Genomic DNA, 22,222 nt, shown 5'->3' with positions numbered 1-22,222 from the left:
ATATGCTCGGTGAGCTTGATGATGAGAAAAGAATCTGACATTTGTTTTCTAGGGAGCTTCGCTCTGATCACACAGCTTGATCTTAGAGCTTACATCTTAAGGGCAACAGAAATTAAGAAACTAAGAAAACAAGCTTGGGGCTGGAAAGATGGTTGAGTAGTTAAGAGCATACACTGCTCTTGCACCTGGATCCAAGCTGTTTCCAGTGTCCACATCAAGTGGCTGTCAACAGCCTGCCACACACACACACACACACACACACTTAAAAATAAAATAGCAGAGCCAGGAGCGGTGGCACACACCTTTAATTTTAGCACTCAGGAGACAGAGGCAGGTGGATCTCTGAGTTTGAGGCCAGCCTGGTCTACAGAGCAAGTTCTAGGACAGCCAGGGTGGTTACACAGAGAAACCCTGTCTTGAGAAAAACCAATAAATAAAATAGTGGATCATGGTGGCATCTGCCTTTAATCCCAGCACTCAGGAAGTAGAGGCAGGTGAATCTCTGTTAATTGTAGGATAGCCAGGGCTACATAGTGAGATCCTGTCTCAAAAAGAACAAAGTTGTGAACTTATTTTCTCAATTTGCAGATGCATCTTGTATGGTGTTTTACATTTTAACTTATTTTCCATGTGTGAAATGTGCATGTCTCTGTGCTCTTGTGGAGAACAACTTGCCAGAATCAGTTTCTTCCTTTCACCATGTGACCTTGGAGATGGAGCCCAGGGCATCAGGCTTGGCACCAGGTGTCTTTACCCACTGAGCCACCTCATGACCCTCTCCTTTCCATATTTCAGCCTTCTCTAATCTCAGCACTCAGAAGGCTGAGGCAGGAGGATTGTGAGTTGGAGGGCATTGAGTTCTAGGCCAACCTGGGCTACATAGTAAGACTCAATCCAAAAGAGAAGGGCAGCAGAGAGGTGGCCTGGTGGGTAAGAGCGCTTGCGGCTTTTGCAGAGGACCTGAGTTTAGCTCCCAGCACCCACACAGCGCCTCACAACTATTTGAACGCCACTTCTAGAGGATCTGGTGCTCCTCTCAGGCCTCTTAGGGCAATAGACACTCGCATAGAGCATGTGCATGCCTGCAGGTGAGCACTCATACATGTTTTTAAAAGAAAGGCATTGCATGGATAGCGATAAATAGAAATTACGCATTATTTTCATGGCTTCAGACTGATGAGAATGTGTTTGGCTCCACCATCCACCCGGTTACTCAAGCCCCCAAATCAATCAATCCAGGCTTAATCATTATCTTTCTCAGCCAGTGTGGTGGTGCATTCTGGTAATTCCAGGACTCTGAAGGCTGAGGAAGGAGGATTACTACAAGTCTGCACTTAACCTAGGCTACAGAATGAGACCTTGTTTCAGAAAATAAAGAACAAACCACCAAAATGTATTCTTTTCTGTAGCTTTATATCCAGTTGACTGACAGTATAGATTATCACCCCAAAATATCCCCCCATGCCCTAATTGCTTCTTTCCATCCCCAGGAACATTACATTTCAGCAAAGCATCTAAAGCTGTCTTGCTTTTCCCCTCTCAATAACTTCCTACTGTATGCATAATAGTATCTAAGTTCCTTGTTGTGGACCACAGAACTGTTTGCTATGAGATATTTACCTCTTTTCAACCATCTCGGTGGCATTTGCCCTTTGTCTTTCACTCCGCTAATTGGCTTGCTAGAATCCTCCTTGTTCGTCAGACATTCTGACCCTGTTCCTGCCTGAAGATCTTCTGCCTTTGATGTTCTTTCGTTCTAGTAGCTGGATCATTCATTACCAGCACCTCAGGAGGCCTCTGGAATTCCGGAGAGGGCCTGCCTCTGCTTACCCAAGTCTGTCCTTTCATTTACATCAGCCCTGTTCACGTCTCTGGTGCGTTAAAAGTGATCACATAGGTGGCTGTGGTAGCCTCCACCAGAGGTCCTCCCAGCCAGGAGGTAGATGCAGGAAGGTCATGAGTTCGAGGCTAGTCTAGGGAACACAGGAAGAGTCCAGGCAACCTGCAGACTGATTCTGAATACAAGAATGAGCTCAGCCAATACACTATGTGGTACCAGAGAACTCTCCAGACCTCGACCTAAAATGAGCAAGTGAATAGTTATTTTGAACCCCAGTTTTAGGTGGTTAGTTGCATAACGATAGATGACTGTTGTAGTTGGCCCCCTCGGTGGCTGTGATAAAACATAAACAAAAAGCAACTTGGGAGGAGTGGGGTTTTTTTTTTTTCACCTTACAGTTGTGTCATCCAGGGACGTCAGGGCAGGAACTGAGCACACTGCTTACTGCCTGTTTCCTGTGGCTTGCTCAGCCTGTGTTCTTATACCACTAGAGACCAACCTGTTCAGGGGTGGCAGGGCCCAAAGTGAGCTGCTCTCTCCCACCTCAATCATTAATCAAGAAGATACACACACACACACACACACACACACACACACACACACACACACACACACACACGCCAAGCTGATGGAGGCAGGTCCTCATTTGAGTTTCCCGTTTCCATTGGGACTCTAGTCTGTGTCCACTTCTGTCAGTCCATTTCATAGATGATTGAAAGAACGGACAGTTGAGACTAGAGTCACTTATGTAGCCTATTAGAGAGAACACCTGCTTTTCAGCCAGACTGAGGAAAGATGCCCTAAGTTTATTCTTAGCAACCTCCTTCACTTGCCTCTTACATGACCTAAGCTAAGTTACAGAACCTCCTAGTGCCTTGGTGAAATTAAATATGCTATCTTTGAAAGATGTATTTATTTATTTAATGTGTATGTTGTGCGCCATGCATATTCAGGTGCCTGCAGAGATCGGAAGGCAGAATTGGAGTTGTGGGTAGTTAAAAGGTACTTGATGTGGGGTCTGGGAACTGAAGCCAGGTCCTTTGCAAACCATCTCTCCAGCCCTCAAATGAGCTAATTCTTGGAATATACTCACTGTAGTGTTTGCACGTGATCCAATTAATTCAAAAGCAAGGGAATAAAGCAACCCAAAGCCTGTGGGTGCATTTGTTACCCCCGGCTGCAACTTTGTAGAAACAGAAGCATGGGAGTTTGTTTTATTGTGGCTCTTGGTTTTAGACTGTGTTTAGGATCCTAGTTGAACAGCTGGCGGCCTTTCCTTTTTTGGTGTTAGCAGTAGTCATGAAGTAGTCTTTATGCTTTATTGAACTGGTGCTCAGAGTCTAAATCCACGTCACCAAGGAAACAGGCATCTTCTCTGTAAAGTAACCAGGAAGGGCCTGGGAGGAGATGGCTCCATGGACAGTGCTGTGCAAACATGAGGCCCTGAGTTCAGATCCCCACCACATAGATCCAGGCATAGTAGTGCATGCCTGTAACCCCAGCATGAGGGTGGGGGCGCCAGGCAGGCAGGCGGCAGCAGATCCTAGGAGCTTGATGGGCAGTCAGTCTAGCTGAAGTAGTGAGCTCCAGGTTTAATGAGAGACTGTGTCTCAAATAATTAAAATAGAGTGGAGATATGATTGAAGAAAGCATTCCATATCAACATCTGGCCTCCATGTATACCTGCCCAGACAAGCACACCCTCATACTTAGAAATACCATGTGCGTGTGTGTTCACACATAAGCATTCATGCACATACACACACATGAATATACATATATACATATACTCGCATACATACATATACTGCACACCCTCACACATGCACATACCACACACATATACATATATATATATATATACATATATAAATGAGGAGACAGACATACATCTACACACTCCCTCACATACATACACACGTACATACATACATACACACAGTATAGTCATTCATACAGATCCTCACATATGCATATACCACACACATGCATGCACCACACACACTTGCATACACTCACAAGCACATATACACACTCATACACACACACAGGCACACCATACATGCATACACCACACACACAGGCACATACACATATGTACATACATAGTACAAACACACAGGTATTTGCCATGAATATACATGCATGCACACACATGCATATATGCACATACACACACATATATATGTAACATACACCATACACATGCATACACATACATATATACACAAACAGTAAGGAAGAAAGAAGAAAAGATAAGAAAAGGAAGAAAGACTGTGAAAAGCCTGGTATTGTAGCACACACCTGTAATCTCGGCACTTTGACAAGAAATTGGTGAATTTAAGGACAGCTTAAACTGCATAACAACACCCTTTCTTTAAAAATAGAATAAGCAACTTTCCTTTGAGAAGCCACACCTACACTCTTGGGTATATGTGCTTAAAATCTCTTAATAAACTTCAACTCTACACACACACACATATGTATATATCTATTATTAGTGTGTGCCTGTGTGTACACATGTGTGTGTGTGTGTGTGTGTGTGTGTGTGTATGTGAGCATGTCCTGCTGTCCATGTAGAGGTCAGAGGACAACTGTGGAGCCTGTCTGGCTTCTGGCTAACCTGAAGCTGTCACAGTTTGACAGCCAGTGCGCTGTCCCACTCAGCCCCTCTGCTCATGCAGATGCAGACTGCCAATCACGTTGACTTCAGTAGGACAGGGAAGGTACCCTTACCCTGGGCTCGGCGGAAAGAGTGTTTCTCAGTAGCTTCTGGCTGCCTGGCTGAGAATGCTGATGTCTTGTTACAATAGCCAAGCTAGAAATGAGTTTTCACACAGCAGCGCAGACTGTCTTTGCCTGGATTCCTTTTTTTTTTTTTCTTTCAGAAATCTAGCTCTTTCGTTGCAGTTCTGTGTGATACTTTTGTTGATTATTTTTCTTAGAACCACTGGGGAAGGAATTCTAAAAGTCTCTATGACTCATACTTGACTCACACTTTCACAACTTTCATTTTTAAGAACCGAGTTTTTCTTTGCAGTCAGTCACCAAGTGTTCATTAATGCTTGGTGATGTGAGGGTGCTTTGAGGAGACGGGAACAACACACAGCTTCTCACTTGGGAAACAAAAGAATAAAAAGTGGAAAGGTTCTTACGCCCCGGCTTCTCTCATTAGCTTCTGCACCCCACACACCTGCCCGCGCCCCCGTCCTAATGCTTTTGTTCCTCGCTCCTTCTGAAGCCTGCATTTTAGATTGCCCAGTGTCCCTAAGTCCCTCTAATAGAGAGCGTGTGGGGGGGAAAGTACACCATTTTAGTTAATCGTGCTAGCTGTTCACAACTCTGCTCCCTATTTCTGCAACAAACGGAGAATTGGTTAAAATGGCTTCGGCAGAATGAAAATTTATAATGTAATTTAAAAGAATCACGGGCAGGCATCTGCACTGAATGCTTTCATGCTTGCCGCTTGCTTGGGCGATGAATGGAAAGCCGTCTGGTTGGAAATGCGCAGAATCCCTTCTGATTGCCGTCTCTTAGCTGCGTTTACTACAGTGAGAGAAAAATGAAGGCAAGGTATTAGCCATTAAAGGTCATTTGGTAGAGCGTTTACTTGGCAATGAGTTCTCGTATTTTTCTGCCACTCACGTTATTTTATTTCTCTCTATCGATTTACATAACCCCTTGTTAATGTTTCAGAACCACGAAGCACCTAAGATACAGTAAGCTGCGCTCATGGTTTACGCGGCATAACCTTGGGCCCTTCACTGCAAGCTGTAGTAATGGTGAATTGTCACCGCCTGTGCTCAGAACTGTTTCAGTAATGTGAAGCTCGCTCAGTCCCTGCTGTTTACAATGGCAAATGTTAAATACCAAAGCCGGCTTTCTGTTACATCTTCTTTAAAATACTTTGCTAGGTGTAATTGTTTCTCCCGCTTCACCACTGACCCTGGAAGGGTGGCTCTGCTGAAAGCGTGCCTTGTTTCTCAGCTCCTCACACTTGGCTTGTGCTACTTTTTCTCTCAAGGAACATGTTGCTTCTTTATGAAGGATTTTCATTTTCTTTTTTCCTTTGTTTGTTTGTTTGTTAATTTGTTTTTATTCATATTCTTCCTTTTAATAAAAGAAAATGTCCATTGTGGACTAACAAGATAGAAAAGAGTGGGGCATAGGATTAGCTTGGGCTGTCTATCCCAGGCCTTAGCAGCCAAGCCATGGGCTGCACGGTTCTTTGGCATCAAGAAGTTAATCTTTCGAGCCCTTCGCATGTTGTAAATCCTTTCGCACGTTTCATAGCTGTCCTGCTGGCGGCCGTGACAAGGCTTCTCATAGTAGCGTTGTCACTTTATGACTTCAGTGAGCCCATCGGTGGTGAGGATTCTGTTCATGGTCCTGTATGCACCTTCCACATTCCCCTCCTGAAGCATCACAGTCCTGGCAATGAACTTCAGATGTTTAGCCATGTATTCAAATCTTCATTCTTCAAGACCTATAGACTAGCTGGGAGTGGCGGCGCACGCCTTTAATCCCAGCACTCAGCAGGTGGATCTCTGTGAGTTTGAGGCCAGCCTGTTATACCAAGTGAGTCCAGGACAGCCAAGGCTACACAAAGAAACCCTGTCTCAAAAAACAAACAAAAAAACAAACAAAACAAAACAAAAAAAGAATTTGAAAGGTAGTTGACGTGTGTGTGTGTGTGTGTGTGTGTGTGTGTGTGTGTGTGTTAGTTAATGGGTTTTCTCTGCATGTTTGTTTGTGCGCCACAATTGTAGAATGCCAGAAGGACTCAGACCCCCTGGAACTGGAACTGAAGTTTGAGAAGGTTGTAACCCACCATGTGGCTGCTGGAAGTTGAACCTGAGTCCTCTGAAGGAGCAGAGATTTTAACTGATAGCCCAGCTCTCCAGTCTCCTGACAGTATTTCATTTTTTCATGCTCATTCTTTCATTCATTGATTCACTTACTGGTTTTTAAGACTGGTTCTTACTATGTAACTCTGGCTGTCTTAGAGCTCACTGTGTAGACCAGGCTGGCCTCGAACTCACAGAGATCTGCCTGCCTCTGCCTCCCAAGTGCTGGGATTAAAGATGTGTGCCACCATACCTTAGTTTTTTTCTTTTCCATCTCCCTGACTGGTTTTCCTGACAATATTTTTAAGCTATTCAGTTGCTTCTGAATTAAACTCTAATCCAGAAAGTTTGTCTGACTCACTCAAAGTGAACTAATTTTTAAATTAACATTTCTGATTTCAAGATTAAGAACCATGTAGTGGAAGGAATGGACTGACTCTCAGAAATTGTTCCCCGACCTGCACACATATACAGCACATTAAATGGGCAAATAGAGTTTAAAAGAGTGGCTGGAGAGATGGCTCAGCAGTTAAGAGCACTTGCTTGTACAGGACCCAGGTTCAAGTCCCAGCACCTACATGTAACTCCAGTTTAGGAACCAACGCTATGAACACTAAGCTTGTTTGTGGTGCACATACATCATTCAGGCAAAACACGCACATATGAAATAAAATGGATAATTCTAGTAAAACAATAAAATATTTTAAAAGATTTAACTTTAAGTTATGTGTGGTGGCACTTGCTGATAATTCTAGAATTTGAAAGGTGGAGGCAATTGGATGAGGAGTGCAGTACCATCCTCGGGTTTAAAATGAATTTGAGATCAGTCTGGGCTACATGAAACCCTGTCTCAAACAAAAACAAAACAAGAAGTTTTGAAACTAGGCCTGATAGCACAGACCTGTGCCTGTGTTGTCTACAGAGTGAATAACTTAGATCCCATCAAAATTGAAAAGTTGAAAAAAGAGAAGGTAGGGCAGAGGGTGGTTTGGTTGGTAAAGTACTTGCCGTGCAGGCATGAGACTTCAGTTCAGTCTCAGAACCCAGGCTTTAAAAGGTAGATAGAGTGGTGCATTCTTCTAATCCCAGCTCTGGGGAGGCAAAGGCAGGCAACTCCACGGGGCCTGGTCACTAACTAGCCTGGTGTGCTTGGCAGAATCCAGGCTAGTAGGAGACTCGTGTCTTAAACAAGATGGAAGAAGACAACAACAAAACAAGATGGGGTCAGTTACACTTTTAATCCCAGTGCTGGGGAGATAGGAGGTGGTGACTCCCCATGAGTCAAGACTAGCCTAATCTACATAATCCAGGCCATCAGGGCTGCATAGTGACACCTTTCAAAAAAAAAATGCCACATCAGATTGTCCTCTGATGGTCACATGTGTGCAAGTATATATGAGTGTATATATGTCCACATATGTCCACATATATATGACCACACACACACACACGCACACGCACACGCACACGCACGCACGCATCATTCTCTGATATCCTAAAAACATATTTACACACTCTGAAGACCTTTATATAAAGTAGTGTAGGGGCTGGAGAGATGGGTGAGTGATTAAGAGCACTGGTTGCTCTCCCAGAGGACCCAGGTTGAATTTCCAGCAAGCACATGGTAGCTCACAACCATCAACTGTAGTCTCAGGGAATCTGTTGTTTTCTTTTCTGGCCTCCATAGGCAACAGGCACACATGTGGTACACAGATATACATGTAGGCAAAACACCCATACGCATGAAAATGAATAAATAAAATGAAGTGGCATAGTGTTTGCATATACCCTATAAACATCATCCTAGATTCTCAAATTGAGCTGTTAGCTTGTTTATAATCCAGAATACAATTTAAATAGTTACCTAGGAAATAACAACAAGAAGAGTCTGTACACTTCACATCATATTCCATCACTGAAGGGAAGTCAGGATACAGGGCAGGAACCTGGAGGCAGGAGCTGATGCAGAAGGCATGGAGGACTGCTGGTTCCTTATAGAACCCAGGACCACCAGCCCAGAGATGGCTCCATCCCCTATGACTGGGCCCGCCCCCAGCAATCACTAATTAAGAAAATGCCCTACAGGCTTGCCTACAGCCTGATCTTATGGAGATATTTTTCTCAATCAAGGTTCTCTCCTCTGAGAGAGAGGTTTGTAGTGCTAGTGAATAAAAAACAAAACAATGCCAGGCATGGTGGCACACGCCTTTAGTCCTAGCACTGGGGAGGCAGAGGCAGGCTGATCGCTGTGAGTTCAAGGCCAGCCTGGTCTACAAAGTGAGTCCAGTACAGCCAAGGCTACAGAGAGACCCTGTCTTGAAAAAACAAAACAAAACAAAACAAAACAAAACAAAAAATCCAAAACAACAACAAAAACTTGGGTGAATGCTTTACAGCTAAACTATACATTCTATAAAGTTCTTTAATTTATAAGCTCATTGCATGCTGGGAAAGTAAAGCTAATCTAGGACTCCTTATTTTTAAAATAGTTAACAGCTGGGGGCTGGAGAGATAACAGCATTTGCTGTTTTTGCAGAGGGCCCAGGTTCGGTTCCCATCGCCCACATGGTGGCTCACAGCCATCTGTAACTCCAGTTCCAGGGCCTCTGACGCCCTCTTCCGACCTTCATGGGCACCAAGCACTCATGTGGTAAGCATACACACATACTGGGAGAACAGTCACAGACATAAAGTAAATATATCTACATTTGTAAAAAAAAGTTACGGTTGGGCATAGTAGCAAGAGCCTAAAGTAAGAAGATCACAGTGCCAGGCCAGCCTTGTCTCCGAAAAACCACAAAAATTAAAAGGATGGAAAGGTAACTAGTTATATCTGGTTCCTCAAGGGTGAGATAGTGACTGGGGCGGTAAGAGACAACTAGTAGATGCCTCTCCAGGGTTGCCTGAGGAACAGGAAGTGTGGTGCTGGGGTTTTTCCTCGCTATTCATCTTGGATGACACGGATATAGAGAAGTCAGATCATTGCCTCAGGCTGGTCAGTGGGGCTGACTCCTCTCAGTCACCTGCCGCTCCACCCACTCCTCTTGCTCTGCACATGTGAGTTCTCTTTTGCCATGTGACTGCTAGACTAGCCTGCACCGCTCCCAGTCACCAGCTTGTGAATGAAGGCCATCCACCAGACAGGTGAGACTTGGTGCCTTCATCCAGGATGCTAAGTAGAAAGCTAAGTGAAGCCAAGCAAAGTTTCTGCATTGAATTTGGTTTTATGTTCCTTTCTTTACAAATTTCCAGAAAGGTACACTTTGTGTGATGGTTAGAACTTCTCCAGGTGCGTCAATCAGGTGTCATGTTTTGTTGCCAGGTTCCTGTATCTGTTATCTTTCTGGCAACATCTTAATGCCTAATTGATTCCCCATCTTAATCTGTCTTGTGTGATAAGTAAGCATTTGGGGTGTGGTGAGAGTGACTGTGAATCATTATTGTGTGTATCTCGCTCCTATGGCAATATATTAAAACATCCTCCTTAGCAATGTCACAGGTAGAGGCCACTATGCAAATAATACTAATTTTAACAACAACAGTATTCGTAGTCAGGAAGAAATGAGTCCATCTTCAGCAGTAAATGTATTCCTGTTTTGAGAGCTATGTAAATACTTAATTATTACAGTGATAATGATTCAATAATTATTAGTTGTATGGTGACATTATTCTAAAATAGCATTTTTCTTCTAATATAATTGGTTGTTTCACACTTCCCACAGTTATGAAGGCTGATATTTTCTCCCAGCTCCAAATAATTAACCCAATAGATTGAAGGCAGTTTAGTTCTTAAGGTTGTACTTGTTTGGTGTTAGTTTTGCTTATTTGTTTGCTTTTGATAATTCAGTTTTCTTTTCTGGGTAGTTTTGGGAAGTGTTACATTTCAGACCCGGGACAAGCGGCCGAGGTGCCCACTTAATATACCAAGTTGGACCTGACCTCTAAATTCTCTCAGCAAACCTCGGCCCCTGCCTGTTCCAGGACATGGCTGGTACACCCCTTCCTCTACCCGGAACTTTCCAGTGCAGAGGCTGGCCCTCTTCTCCTTCAGAGGCGCTTCACTGCATAATGCGAACTCGCTCTCTTTCTCTCTGTGCCCCCACCCCTGCATGGCGACTTCACTGACCCCCTCCCTCCTCTCACCCCAGAGCTGCCCCCGTTAAACCTGCCTTCAGGCTTTAATCCTCCCTGAGTTGGCGTATTTCGTCAGCAGAGAGAAGCTTTTTGTCAAGAGTATATGGCTCCTTTTTAATTCACCCGTCTCCAAAGTGGGTCCTCTGCATCTTAGGTCAGTTCAATTCCAGAAAAGATAAGATAGTTAGAACCATACAGTACAGAAAATAGGACAAATTTAGAGGCTGAAAGAAAACAAACATAAGAAAGGAGAAAATAAAGTTAGGAAAGCAGATTTGTCCGTATAGAAACCGCGTGTGTGGTCTCTCGGTTTGGCAGTGGTCCTGAGCAGATGCGCATGGAGCGTGACTCCGAAGCAAGGGCTCTCATAGTCTCATCTGCCCGGGCACCGTTTGTAGATGTGGCACTCCCACTCTAAACATCTTTCTTTACTCACGAGGATTCTAAAAAGGAGGAATGAGAGAGACAGGCCGGGAAATTTGGAGGCACACCCAGTTCTGGTATATCTCCCCCGTGATCTCCTCCTATAAGACTCACTGGTTTGTAAGATTCACGTCACTCATAAGATTAAATAGGTATAATTTGTTGAGGAAAAGTATTATTCCTCCTTCAAAGCAAAGGGATTTCTCCAGTGACCCCTGGTGCAGGCCTTCCGGGCGCTCTTTGTTAGTCATAACACTGTCATCAGGTCGGAGGGAAAGGACAGTGTGAGAACTGACAGAAAAGCATGGGAAGAGTGGTTATGGTTCTAGAGAGGCCCTGAGGTGTGGAGAAGCCTGGATAGTTCAGTACTGCTGAAGTCAGTGGCTGTTCACAGGAGGCATAGAGTTCAGCCAGCTTGCCTTGTATGGAGTGCCCAGGGCTGTCCCTTAAGATTGTACAACCTATATGGAAGCCAGTCCTTGAAGAAGGCTGCTTGCCTCTCTCAGTAGGCACTGACTACCTGTAGCTCTTCATCTAGGGGTGGGACTCTGTGGAAATCCTTGTCCACGGTGTCATGTGACCTGGGGGCATGGCATGTTGGTCCTTTTCATATTATTGGGAATTCATAGGTTAGTTTTAAGGTATCATTCTCTAGTCCCTGGTGTGGATGTCTTGTTTTTCTGAGGCCTTGCTTATTAAGTAGCCCAGGATAGCTTGGAACTTACTATTTATTTAACACAGGGTGTCCTGTCCTACATCCAGTATGTTGAGAACTTTTTCTGATTTGTTTAGGAAAGAAATAATATATAATCTTACTGAATTTAACGTTGGAGAAAGTGGAAGCAACAGTCTATCTTCAAATAAACCAAAATAACCCCACAAAATATACATAATTTTGTTTTGTTTTGGTTTGGTTTTTTGAGACAGGGTCTCTCTGTGTTAGCCTTGGCTGCCCTAGACTCACTTTGTAGACCAGATTGGCCTCGAACTCATATTGATCCACCTGCCTTTGCCTCCCAAGGGCTGGGATTAAAGGTGTGCACCACCACGCTGGGCTTTTTTTTTTTTTTTTTTTAATGTGCATTAGTATGAATGTGTCAGATCCCTTGGTACTGGAGTTACAGACAGGTGTGACCTGCTATATGGGTGCTGGGAATCGAACCCATGTCCTTTGGAAGAGCAGACAGTGCTAACCACTGATCCATCTCTCCAGCCCCATACATAATATTTTAAGAGTTTGTCTTCTACTAAAATAACATAAGAGCGAAAACCCCAAAGCCATAGCAGTTCTATGGTTATAAAACATGAGTCTACCAAACTCTCAATTACTCTCCAGTATATTATTTTAGGTATTTTATGTTATTTGGTTATCACAGTGATGTGCAATTGTAGCGAAAGCATCCCTAAGCATTTGGCTCTTTATTATTTTACTTCTAATTAAATCCTGGCTTCTATGAATTAGTTTGTATAAGGATGCCAGGCTGTTGACTCCACACCTGCATACACACACACCCACACACTGCAATCTCTTTAAATACTAGTCCTTATCAAGTTTATCATGTATATAGTTTTAGTATTAACCATAGAGATAAGAACCAAAAAGTTCAGTACCACTGCAGGGTGCAGCTAACAGACTTTGCTGTTAAATCCATGTATACGTACATACGTTCCCACATACACATATCTATGGTGTAGATGTCTTGTTTTTCTCAGGCCTTGCTTACTAGGTAGCCCAGGATAGCTTGGAACTTACTATTTATTTAGCACAGGGTGTCCTGTCCTGCTTCCAGTGTGTTGAGATTACAGTTGGGTACCATCATGCCTGGCTTAATAAACGTATGTTTTGGGGGTTGGCAAGATGGCAGAGTGGATAAAGGCGCTTGTCACTAAAGCTGTTGGCTTGAGTGTGATACCTAGAACCCATGCAGTGAAAGAGAGAATCATGCAAGCTGCCCCCTGACCTCCGCATGTTCTCGGTGGCAAGTGCAAACCCACACATGGATGTGTTTGTTGGTTTGTTTAAAGATGGGTCTGATGTAACCCACACTGGCTGCCAAGGGTGACCTTGAACTTCCCAACCTTCTGCCCCCACCTCCTAAGTGCTGGGATTACAGGTGTGCACGCTGAATAGCTTTTATATATAAAAGTATAATGTTGGGAGCTAAGTATTTTGCCATCCACATTTTAGAAGCTGGAATATAGGCCAGTTCTTGATATTACTGATACTTTTAAAAGCTTTTTAAATTAGCTTGGCGTGCTGCCACACACCTGTAATCCCAGCACACGAGGGAGGGATCTCTGTGAGTTCGAGGACAGCCTGGTCTACAAAGCGAGTCCAGAACAGCCAGGACTGTTATATAAAGGAACCCTGTCTTTGGGGGTGAGGAGCTTTTTAAATTATAAAAGTAATATTTTTATTTTAGCAAATATGGAAAACAAACATAATCTCAGTACATATAGCCAATTTTTTATTGTATTGCCACTTCTTCAGGATTTTTTAAAAATCATTTTTAATTATGTGAAGGTGTGTGTGTCTGACATGGGTCTGTGCAGGTGAGTGCTGGTGCCCTCAGAGGACAGAGGCGCTAGCTCCCCTGCAGCTAGGTTTATAGATAGACAGGTGTAAGCTGAGTGACCTGGGTGCTGGGATCTGAACTCAGGTCCTCGGGGATAGCAGCAGATGCTTCTAACCACTGAGCCATCTCTGCATCCTGTATTTCCACTTGTTAGTTTGTTTTTATTTATTTATTTTTCTTTTCTTTTTAAAAAGATTTTATTTATTAATTATTTATACATTATTCTGCCCCCAGGTGTGCCTACATGCCAGAAGAAGGCACTAGATCTCATTATAGATGGTTGTGAGCCACCATGTGGTTGCTGGGAATTGAACTCAGGACCTTTGGAAGAACAGACAGTGCTCTTAACCTTTGAACCATCTCTCTAGCCTTTATTTATTTATTTATTTATTTATTTATTTTCGAGACAGGGTATTTCTGTGTAGCCCTGGCTGTCCTAGGCTCACTTTGTAGACCAGGCTGGCCTCAAACTCACAAAGATCTGCCTGCCTCTGTCCCCTAGGATTAAAGGTGTGTGCCACCAGTTTGTTTTTAGATAAAATCTCATATTCCTTTGGCTGACCCATATTCAGACTATATCTAAGGATGACCTTGAACTCCTGATCCTCCCGCCTCTCCCACCTAAGTGCTGGGATTGTAGACATGCACTGCCACCCCTGGTTCACTTTTTTTTCTCTTCGACATGGAGTCTACAGGCATGCACTGCACCTGCCTTTCCACTCTTTCCATTCCACTGAGGCATTATATACCTAAACGTCCAGCTTGGTTTGATATTGGCTTTGTCTTCCATCTGGTAAGGTCTCTTCTACAGAACTAAATATTCTAGAAACCATTCTGAATGAGTAATAGCTACTTTCCTACTGTTTGGTGTTTAGGTTGTTCCTTTTTTTTTTTTTTTTTTAAGTGGAAAGTGGTGGCCTGGGGCTGGGGCTACAACTCAGTAGAGGGCTTGCTGAGCACGCACCAAGCCCTGGATTTGATCCCCTAGCACCATATAAACTATATTTGGTACTACAAGTTTGTAATCCCAGCATTGGAGGTGAAGGCAGAGGATCAGAAGTTCAGTCATCCTCTCCAAGGCCAGCGTGGGATACATGTGAGACTGAAAGCATCGGAGCCATCTGACAACATGGATGCCACCTCTCCCTCTTGGCATTATATGAAACCTGTGCTCCACTCAATGTGTATGAGTGAAGAAGGCACGCTTGTGCATGTCAGAGCACGCCTCAGACCATTAACCTTCCTCTTGCAAACAGACACATTTCTTTGTGCCAAAATAAAAGTGAAAAGCTAGACGCCAGTCTTTTGACCACTGAGCCCTCTCTCCAGCCCCTGTCATGTGTTTTAACTGGAGAGCAGAGTCAGGGAGCTTAAGACAGAGTCTTGGTAGTCTTCAGCTTGTGATTTCCCTGCCTCCACTTCCCAAATGTTAGGGTTCCAGGCGTGAACCCCTACGCCCAGCTTATGTGCATTTTTTGTGTGTGGGTGTGTGTTTTCTTTTCTCTTGGGCATCTGCCTGAGAGTAGAATTGCTCAATTATATGATTACTCAAAGGACTGTAGCATTTTACATTCCCACCGAAAGTATGAGGTTCGAATCTCACCTTGCCTCCAACACTTCTCATGCTCTCCTTGGAGTTTTTCTCACAGTAGTCACACTAACAAGGATGACGTTACTTTAAGGATTTTGCTTTGTACTTCCCTGATATTTAATGATGTTGAGCATCATCTCTTAAAATGTTTTTAGCCATTTGTATACCTTTTTTGAAGAATATTATTATGTTCACTTGCTTGTTCAAAATTAGATTAGTTTTGTTTTACAATAAGCCAGGAAGTTTTCTCAAATGTATTTTGGTACTAGGTCCTTATCAGATAGAGAAATGATTGGGAAACTGTCCTGCTAGTCTGAAGTTATCTTTACTTTCTTTTTATTTGTTTACTTATTTGTGTGTTGTGTGTCTGCATGTCAGGAGTCAGTTCTCCCCTCTCACCATGTGGGCCCTGGGGATGGTCGGGTGTCAGGCTCGGTAGCAGTTGCTGCTTCCCCAGGAGCCATCTTGCCAGCCTGGCCCTCTCTTTACTTTCTTAAAAATTTCTGCCTCTTTTTTTTCCTAAGAATTTTTATAGTTTTACATTGAGTTTCTTTGATCTGTTTGTGTCATTTTTAAAATGTGGCATGAGTAGAGTCCCACTTTATTCTTCGGTATATGGATATCAGTTACCCTTGTATTGAGAACTTTATACCATCGCTAGTTAACTTATTAGGAAAACTGCTGTGTGCCTGTGTGCTAGTTAGCTTTTTTTTTTCAACCTGACACAAGCTAGGGACATCTGGGAAGAGGGAACCACAATTACCAAGATGCCCACTACGGATTGGCCTGTGGGCAAGTCTTGATGATTGATGTGGAGGGCCCAGCCCAGGATGGTGGTGCCACCACTGGCCAGGTGGTCTAGGTAGCATTACAAAGCAAAACAGAAAGAAGCTGAGCAAGCCATGCAGAGCAAGCCAGTGAACAGCATTCTTCAGCGACCTTTGCTTCAGTCCCTGTTTCCAGGTTCCTGCCCCAGGCCCCTGCCCTCACTTCCCTCTGTGATGGACTGTGATCAGGACATGTCCGCCAGGCACACCCTCTCCTCCCCCAAGTTGCCATTGGTCATGGTATTTATCACAGCAACAGAAACTAAACTAAGACCACCTGCTTGCTGCTTGCATCAAAAATGCAACTCCTCTAGTGCCTTGAAAGTAACTCTGTCAGTTTTTGGAAACATTACAGAAAAACTTTCCTCAGTGGGAACTTTTCATGGACTCTGAGTTTTTTGTTTGTCTGCGTTTTGTTTTTCTACCAGGCAGGAAATGACTAGAAAAGAGACTGTTAGCCTCAGAAGCTCTTAAAATCTACCTGCCTGGGTCCTCTCCTGCCTCCTCCTTTACAGACTGCCTTCTGTGTTTTGTTTCTCTCTGTGTCTCTTAACTCTTCGATGTAGTACCCTCTCAGCCAGTCCAGAATAATCTTAGCTAAGAGATCGTTAACTTGGTATATCTTCTCCTCAGTCAGCTCAGACTCACAGTTCAGGCATTGTGCCACGGGCAACTTTTGAGCCCACTTATCTCTCACCTGGCCCATCTCACTTTACTTTTTTTCTGGCTTCACAAGAGTTTGGAATCATGGGACAGTCATCTTACGTATCCTCACAGTCTGTTTACAAACAGCTTTCAAAGGTAAACTGTCTTCCTTCTACTGAGCCAGGCCTATCCCAAGATACGATTTAACAGGCTCCAGGTTTCTCCTGCATGGATGTAGGGGGCAAAAAGACTGGCGCCATGATTGTCATGGGAGGGAGAATTAGCATACCCACCAATTCTCCATCGTTCCGGTAACAGCTTTCTAGGAGGAAAGCTATGCTTTCCAACACAGACATCGCCACATACTGGAAAAAATAACTCCCGTTCCTAATGGTCACCAAGTGCATAGCACCTTTCCCTACTTCCTGCTTTCATGCCACGTTAACAAGTTGTGATGGACATGTACACTGTGGTGCAAATGAACCCCCCCCCCCCCGCCGCCGCCACTCCCCCACCCCACCTCCTCCCTCCCTCATACATACATATGTACAAAAATGAATAAATGTAATAACTTATGAAATTTTAAAGTAAAGCCAAATTATACACATCCTCTCTAAAGGTACTGTGAAACTTTCCCTCTTAGTTCGAGGATTCTCCTTTACCAAAGTCTCTTCCTTTACTGTTACAAAGGCCAAGCTAGAAAACACACTTCTGATAGCCAGGCAGTGGCGGCGCTCGCCTTTAATCCCAGCACTCAAGAGGAGCAGAGGCAGGCGGATCGCTGTGAGTTTGAGGTCAGCCTGGTCTACAAAGCGAGTGCAGGGCAGCCAAGGCTACACAGAGAAACTGTCTCAAAAAAAGAAAGAAAGAAAGAAAGAAAGAAAGAAAGAAAGAAAGAAAGAAAGAAAGAAAGAAAGAAAGAGAAGAAAGAAAGGAAACACACTTCTTCTAAACCTCTGTTGTTCCTACATCACCTCCAGTTTCCGCCCTGTCAGTCATGGTAGTCCTGACTAGACATTCTCTTTGTTGTTTGATCTGCTTTCTGAGAAATGAAATTGTCGATATGGTATCAGTTTACCAGGTGCTTGGCTTTTACCGGAACGAAACCTCTCTTGTGCTGGGAGAGGTACTGTTTCCTTTCACTGTGGTGTACTGAGTGTGTCAGTCTGTCCTGCAGTCTCTATTAGGAAGCCGTCACTCTGCATCGATTACATCTGTATCATCAGGATAGAACATCACTCACTGCCCAGTGCCATGAGTTTCTGTGACAGTTGCCCCCTTGTATAAACTTTCCAAGTTTACTTTCCTTGTGAAGTCTGTCGTAGGTATTGCTACTAGGAACGAAGCCAGTGGCCCGTGCAGAAGCATTATTGGGAGCCTCCCCCATGGTCATTATTGAGGTACACTGGTGATTGTGCGTGGGAACACTGCTCTTTTTCAGATAATGTTACGAGACCTTGGCGCCTACGGCATCAGTGTTTATGTCATACATCAAACACAGGAGTGACGTAGCCCCTCTTCGCTCTCATTTCCACAAAGGCGTGGCAGTTTGGGAGGAATGAGGACCTAAGCAGGCAGACTATTCCAGATGCAGGCACTCTAACCAGCACTGTGCAGGCAGAGTTAGGAATCTGTAACCAGCACTGTGCAGGCAGAGTTAGGAATCGTTGGGAGAAGAAGGACAAAGCAGACAGTGCTCCTTAGAAAGCAGGAAAACATGACCGCCGAGTGCTGTCTGTTTGTTTGTTTGTTTTTTAAGATGGAAGTTCAGTCTTAGCTCAGACTGTCCCTGAGCTGTCAGCGATCCTCCTGCCTTGGCCTATTAAGTTCTGAGAATGTAGGTGTGAGCCAACAGCCCAGAAAAAAAAAATCTTCCTTGAATAAACACTTGCACTATGGCGGCCAGAGCTCATTTAACAAACACAGTGCACTGAGAGTGAAGCGCTCTGCGAACAGTAATTTACTTAAGCATCACCAGCAAATCAGCAAATCTCTGTTTTCTTTTATTTATTTTTCTTGTTATTATGGAGTTTTGTTTTGGGGCTTTTTTTTTATTTTTCTGAAATAGACCTCACTATATAGCCCTGGGTAGCCTGGAACCCATAGCAATCCTCCTGCCTTAGCCTCTTTAGTGTTGAGATTACAAGCTTGAGCTACCACTCTTTTTTTTTTCCTTTTTAATTCTTTTTCTTCTTCTTTTTCTTTTTCTTTTCTTTTCTTTCTTTATTTATTTTTATTTTTTGGTTTTTTGAGACAGGGTTTCTCTGTGTAGCCTTGGCTGTCCTGGACTGCCTTTGTAGACCAGGCTGGCCTCGAACTCACAGTGATCTGCCTGCTTCTGCCTCCCGAGTGCTGAGATTAAAGGCCTGGCCACCACCTGGAGTAATTTTAGTGGCTTCCTCTCAGTTATGTTACAAACTGTATACAATGTATAACAATTTAATACATTGTGTTATAGGTAACCTGGGACCATCATTTGGGCTCCTCCAATGTGCACCTGTGAGCTGAGCCTATCTGTTAGTTTTTATTTCTCTTCCTCCCCTTCCATCCTCTTTTCCTGAATAGGAGGAACACCCCCCCCCCCAGAAAGAAGAGCCCTTTTAGCTGTATGAGGTGACACATGCTGTTTGTTTTTGTTTTTTTTGAGACAGGGTTTCTCTGTGTAGCCTTGGCTGTCCTGGACTCGCTTTGTAGACCAGGCTGGCCTCACAGCGATCCTCCTGCCTCTGCCTCCCGAATGCTGGGATTAAAGGCATGCGCCACCACGCCTGGCTCGGTGACACGCGCTGTAATCTCAGCCCTTGGGGAGGTAGGCAGATCTCCAACTTCGAGGTTAGCCTGGTCTACAAAGCAATTCCAGGACAGCCAAGGCTACACAGAGAAACCCTGTCAGTTTGGGGGATGGGGACTCCTTTATACTTCTTCCAGCATCTCATCTCCTGGAACAGTCCTGATTTATCTTAAAATGAAATAAGCATAGTGGCATACACCTTTAATCCCAGCACTCAGGAGACAGAGGCAGACAGAGCTTTGTGAGTTTGAGGCACAGTGAATTCCAAGCCAACTGGCTACTTGGTGTGACTCTGTCTCAGAAATAAATAGATAAGTATAAAATTATCTTATTTTTTTCTTCATAATTCATGGCTACATAACAGGCAACTAAGGAACCTAAGATCTCAAGTGCTAGCCTTGCACTATTTCTTTTTACTGATAGTAACCTGTCTGTTCCGTGTCACCACTGTTGCTTGCTGAGGGGAAGTGGATGCAAGCAGTGTAAACTTTAATACCTTTGCTTGGATTTTGGCGTTGGGGTTTTATTTGTAAGTTTGTTTGTTTTTAGAGGCAAGGTTCTGGTGGTCCTAGCTGGCTTGCAAGTCACAAGGATAGACTAGGCTGGCCTCAGAATTGCAACAGTCTTGCTGTCTCTGCCTCCCACATGCTAATATTTTGGGGGTTAGTTTGGTTTGGGTTTTGAGTCAGCCCAGGCTAGCCTCTAAATGTAGGTATTTGTAAAGAGCATGAAGGCCTAAGGCAGGAGGATCAGGAGTCCTGAGCTGCATAGTAACACACACACACTTTTTAAAAAAGAAACAAAATAAATAACATCAAGATAAATTCATAAATGAGCGTGAGGTCTTTGGGCTGTGGTGTGCCTAGCTTCCCGTTTCACTTGCTCCCACGCTGTACCCCATATGCCCTGTAGATGGCAGCACTTGTATAAAAAAGAAGTTAATGTGCAACTTGGGTATGGTGAGTGGTTGGGTCTTTAGGGATAAGGTTCATTTCAAATATCCTTTCTTTGTATGTCTTCTGGACCCTCTAGGTATTTTAAACACAAAGTTTCTTTTAAAATTATGTTTCCATTCCATTTTCTTCAGCCACTGTCTGACCTCCTTTCTAGCTGTGACTAAAAGCAACCATGGGGAAAGGGTTCATTTGGCTTATATATCCTGGTTCACAATCCACTGACAGAAGCCAAGACAGGAACCTGGAGGCAGGAACGGAAGCAGAAACCATTGAGTAATGCTGCTTAATGGCTTGTTCTGCGTGGCCTATTCAGTTTGCTTTCTTGTACACCCAAGACCACTTACCCAGGGTGGTACCACCACCTTCCTCATCAGTCGTTAGTCAAGGAAGTGCTCTGCAGGCTTGCCTATAGGCCAGTCCAATAGAGGCATTTCCTCCCTCGAGGTTCCCTCTTCTCAGATGACTCTAGCGTGTGTAAAGTTGACAAAAAACTAACCAACACACCTCCCAAACCCCCATTTTTTTTTTTCCCTCAGAAATCATATTATATGCTCATTTTCTCTTTGGAGGACAGTGACTGGAAAGTAGATGATTACACCCATGAACAAATTCTATGCAAAGTTATGTTTTCCTCGAGACGATTGACTGCCTGAGGATATCATTAAGTGTGATGTCGACAGAGAAATCGATGGCACATATGTCGCAGATAGTTCTCCACAGATCTATAGTTCTGGGACCAATCAAGTAAATGTTGACATACAGGAAAGTGGCTCACTTAGGAGTGCGAGCAGCTTGGTTGGTTGGTTGTGGGTATTATTATTATTATATGTATTTGTTTATGGGGAGGGGGCATACCATAGCACCTATGTAGTCAGAGGACACCTTATGGAAGCTAGTTTTGCCCTTCCACGATGTGAGACCTGGATCTCAAACTCAGATCATTAGTCTTGCCACAAACACCTTTAATGTTAACCCGTCACGTTGCCCCTGTTATATTTCTTCGAGAAAGGGTCTCATATTGTCTCATAGCCCATGCTATCTCAGAATCCACTATGTAGCCAGGCTGTCCTCACATTCCTGGTAATCCTCCTGACTCAGCTCCTGTGCCTAACTGAAGATCTGTTCTGGTCTCTGTAAGCATTTGGGATCTTACTGTGAGGTCCACTCACTAAATATTGCGTACTTCCTGAGTGCCAGCCATGTCTGAATAGGTGCTCTGCATCGTGCTTATGAAAGGACACGGCCCCTCCGTCTTCCCAAGCTGGGCAGTTCCTGTGAGAGGGCATTGGAAGGCGCAGTAAGAGCACAGAACAGGAACCGACTACTGCAGAATAACTGCAGCTCTGCTCACCTCACACTCTTCCACAGTACTCAGAAAGGCTGGAAGGTTTAATTAAGGAAGGTCTATAAGAAGAAATGTATCTTCTAACTGTGGCAGAGGGGCCAAGAGTCTGTATAGAAGTGGTGTGCAGAGTGCTACCATTTCAGTAAAGAAAGCACACACCCCTGCGTCCCCTCCCCCTCCCACACATGCACGTTCTCCCATATCCTTGCAGACATCTTGTTAGAAGGCTACCTGGGAATAGAGAGTA

General features: G+C 44.0%; 1 protein-coding gene and 1 pseudogene across 3 annotated transcripts in view; one reads left to right on the top strand and one right to left on the bottom strand.

The window, feature by feature from the left end:
- PRORP (protein only RNase P catalytic subunit) overlaps positions 1 to 22,222 on the top strand; it is a gene marked incomplete at its 5' end in the record, with an annotated part of 85,398 nt that overhangs the window by 36,297 nt on the left and 26,879 nt on the right. The gene's annotated exons all lie outside the window — the stretch shown is intronic.
- On the bottom strand, positions 6,038 to 7,148 carry LOC311603326 (small ribosomal subunit protein bS21m-like; annotated as a pseudogene). The gene has a single exon. The product of its transcript is annotated as a small ribosomal subunit protein bS21m-like (transcript).

Source organism: Acomys minous, assembly GCF_964271855.1.
Source record: "Acomys minous genome assembly, chromosome: 8".
NCBI classification, from domain to species: domain Eukaryota; kingdom Metazoa; phylum Chordata; class Mammalia; order Rodentia; family Muridae; genus Acomys; species Acomys minous.
The sequence above is the reverse complement of the archived record's forward strand: the minus strand, read 5'-3'. Positions and strand labels throughout refer to the sequence as shown.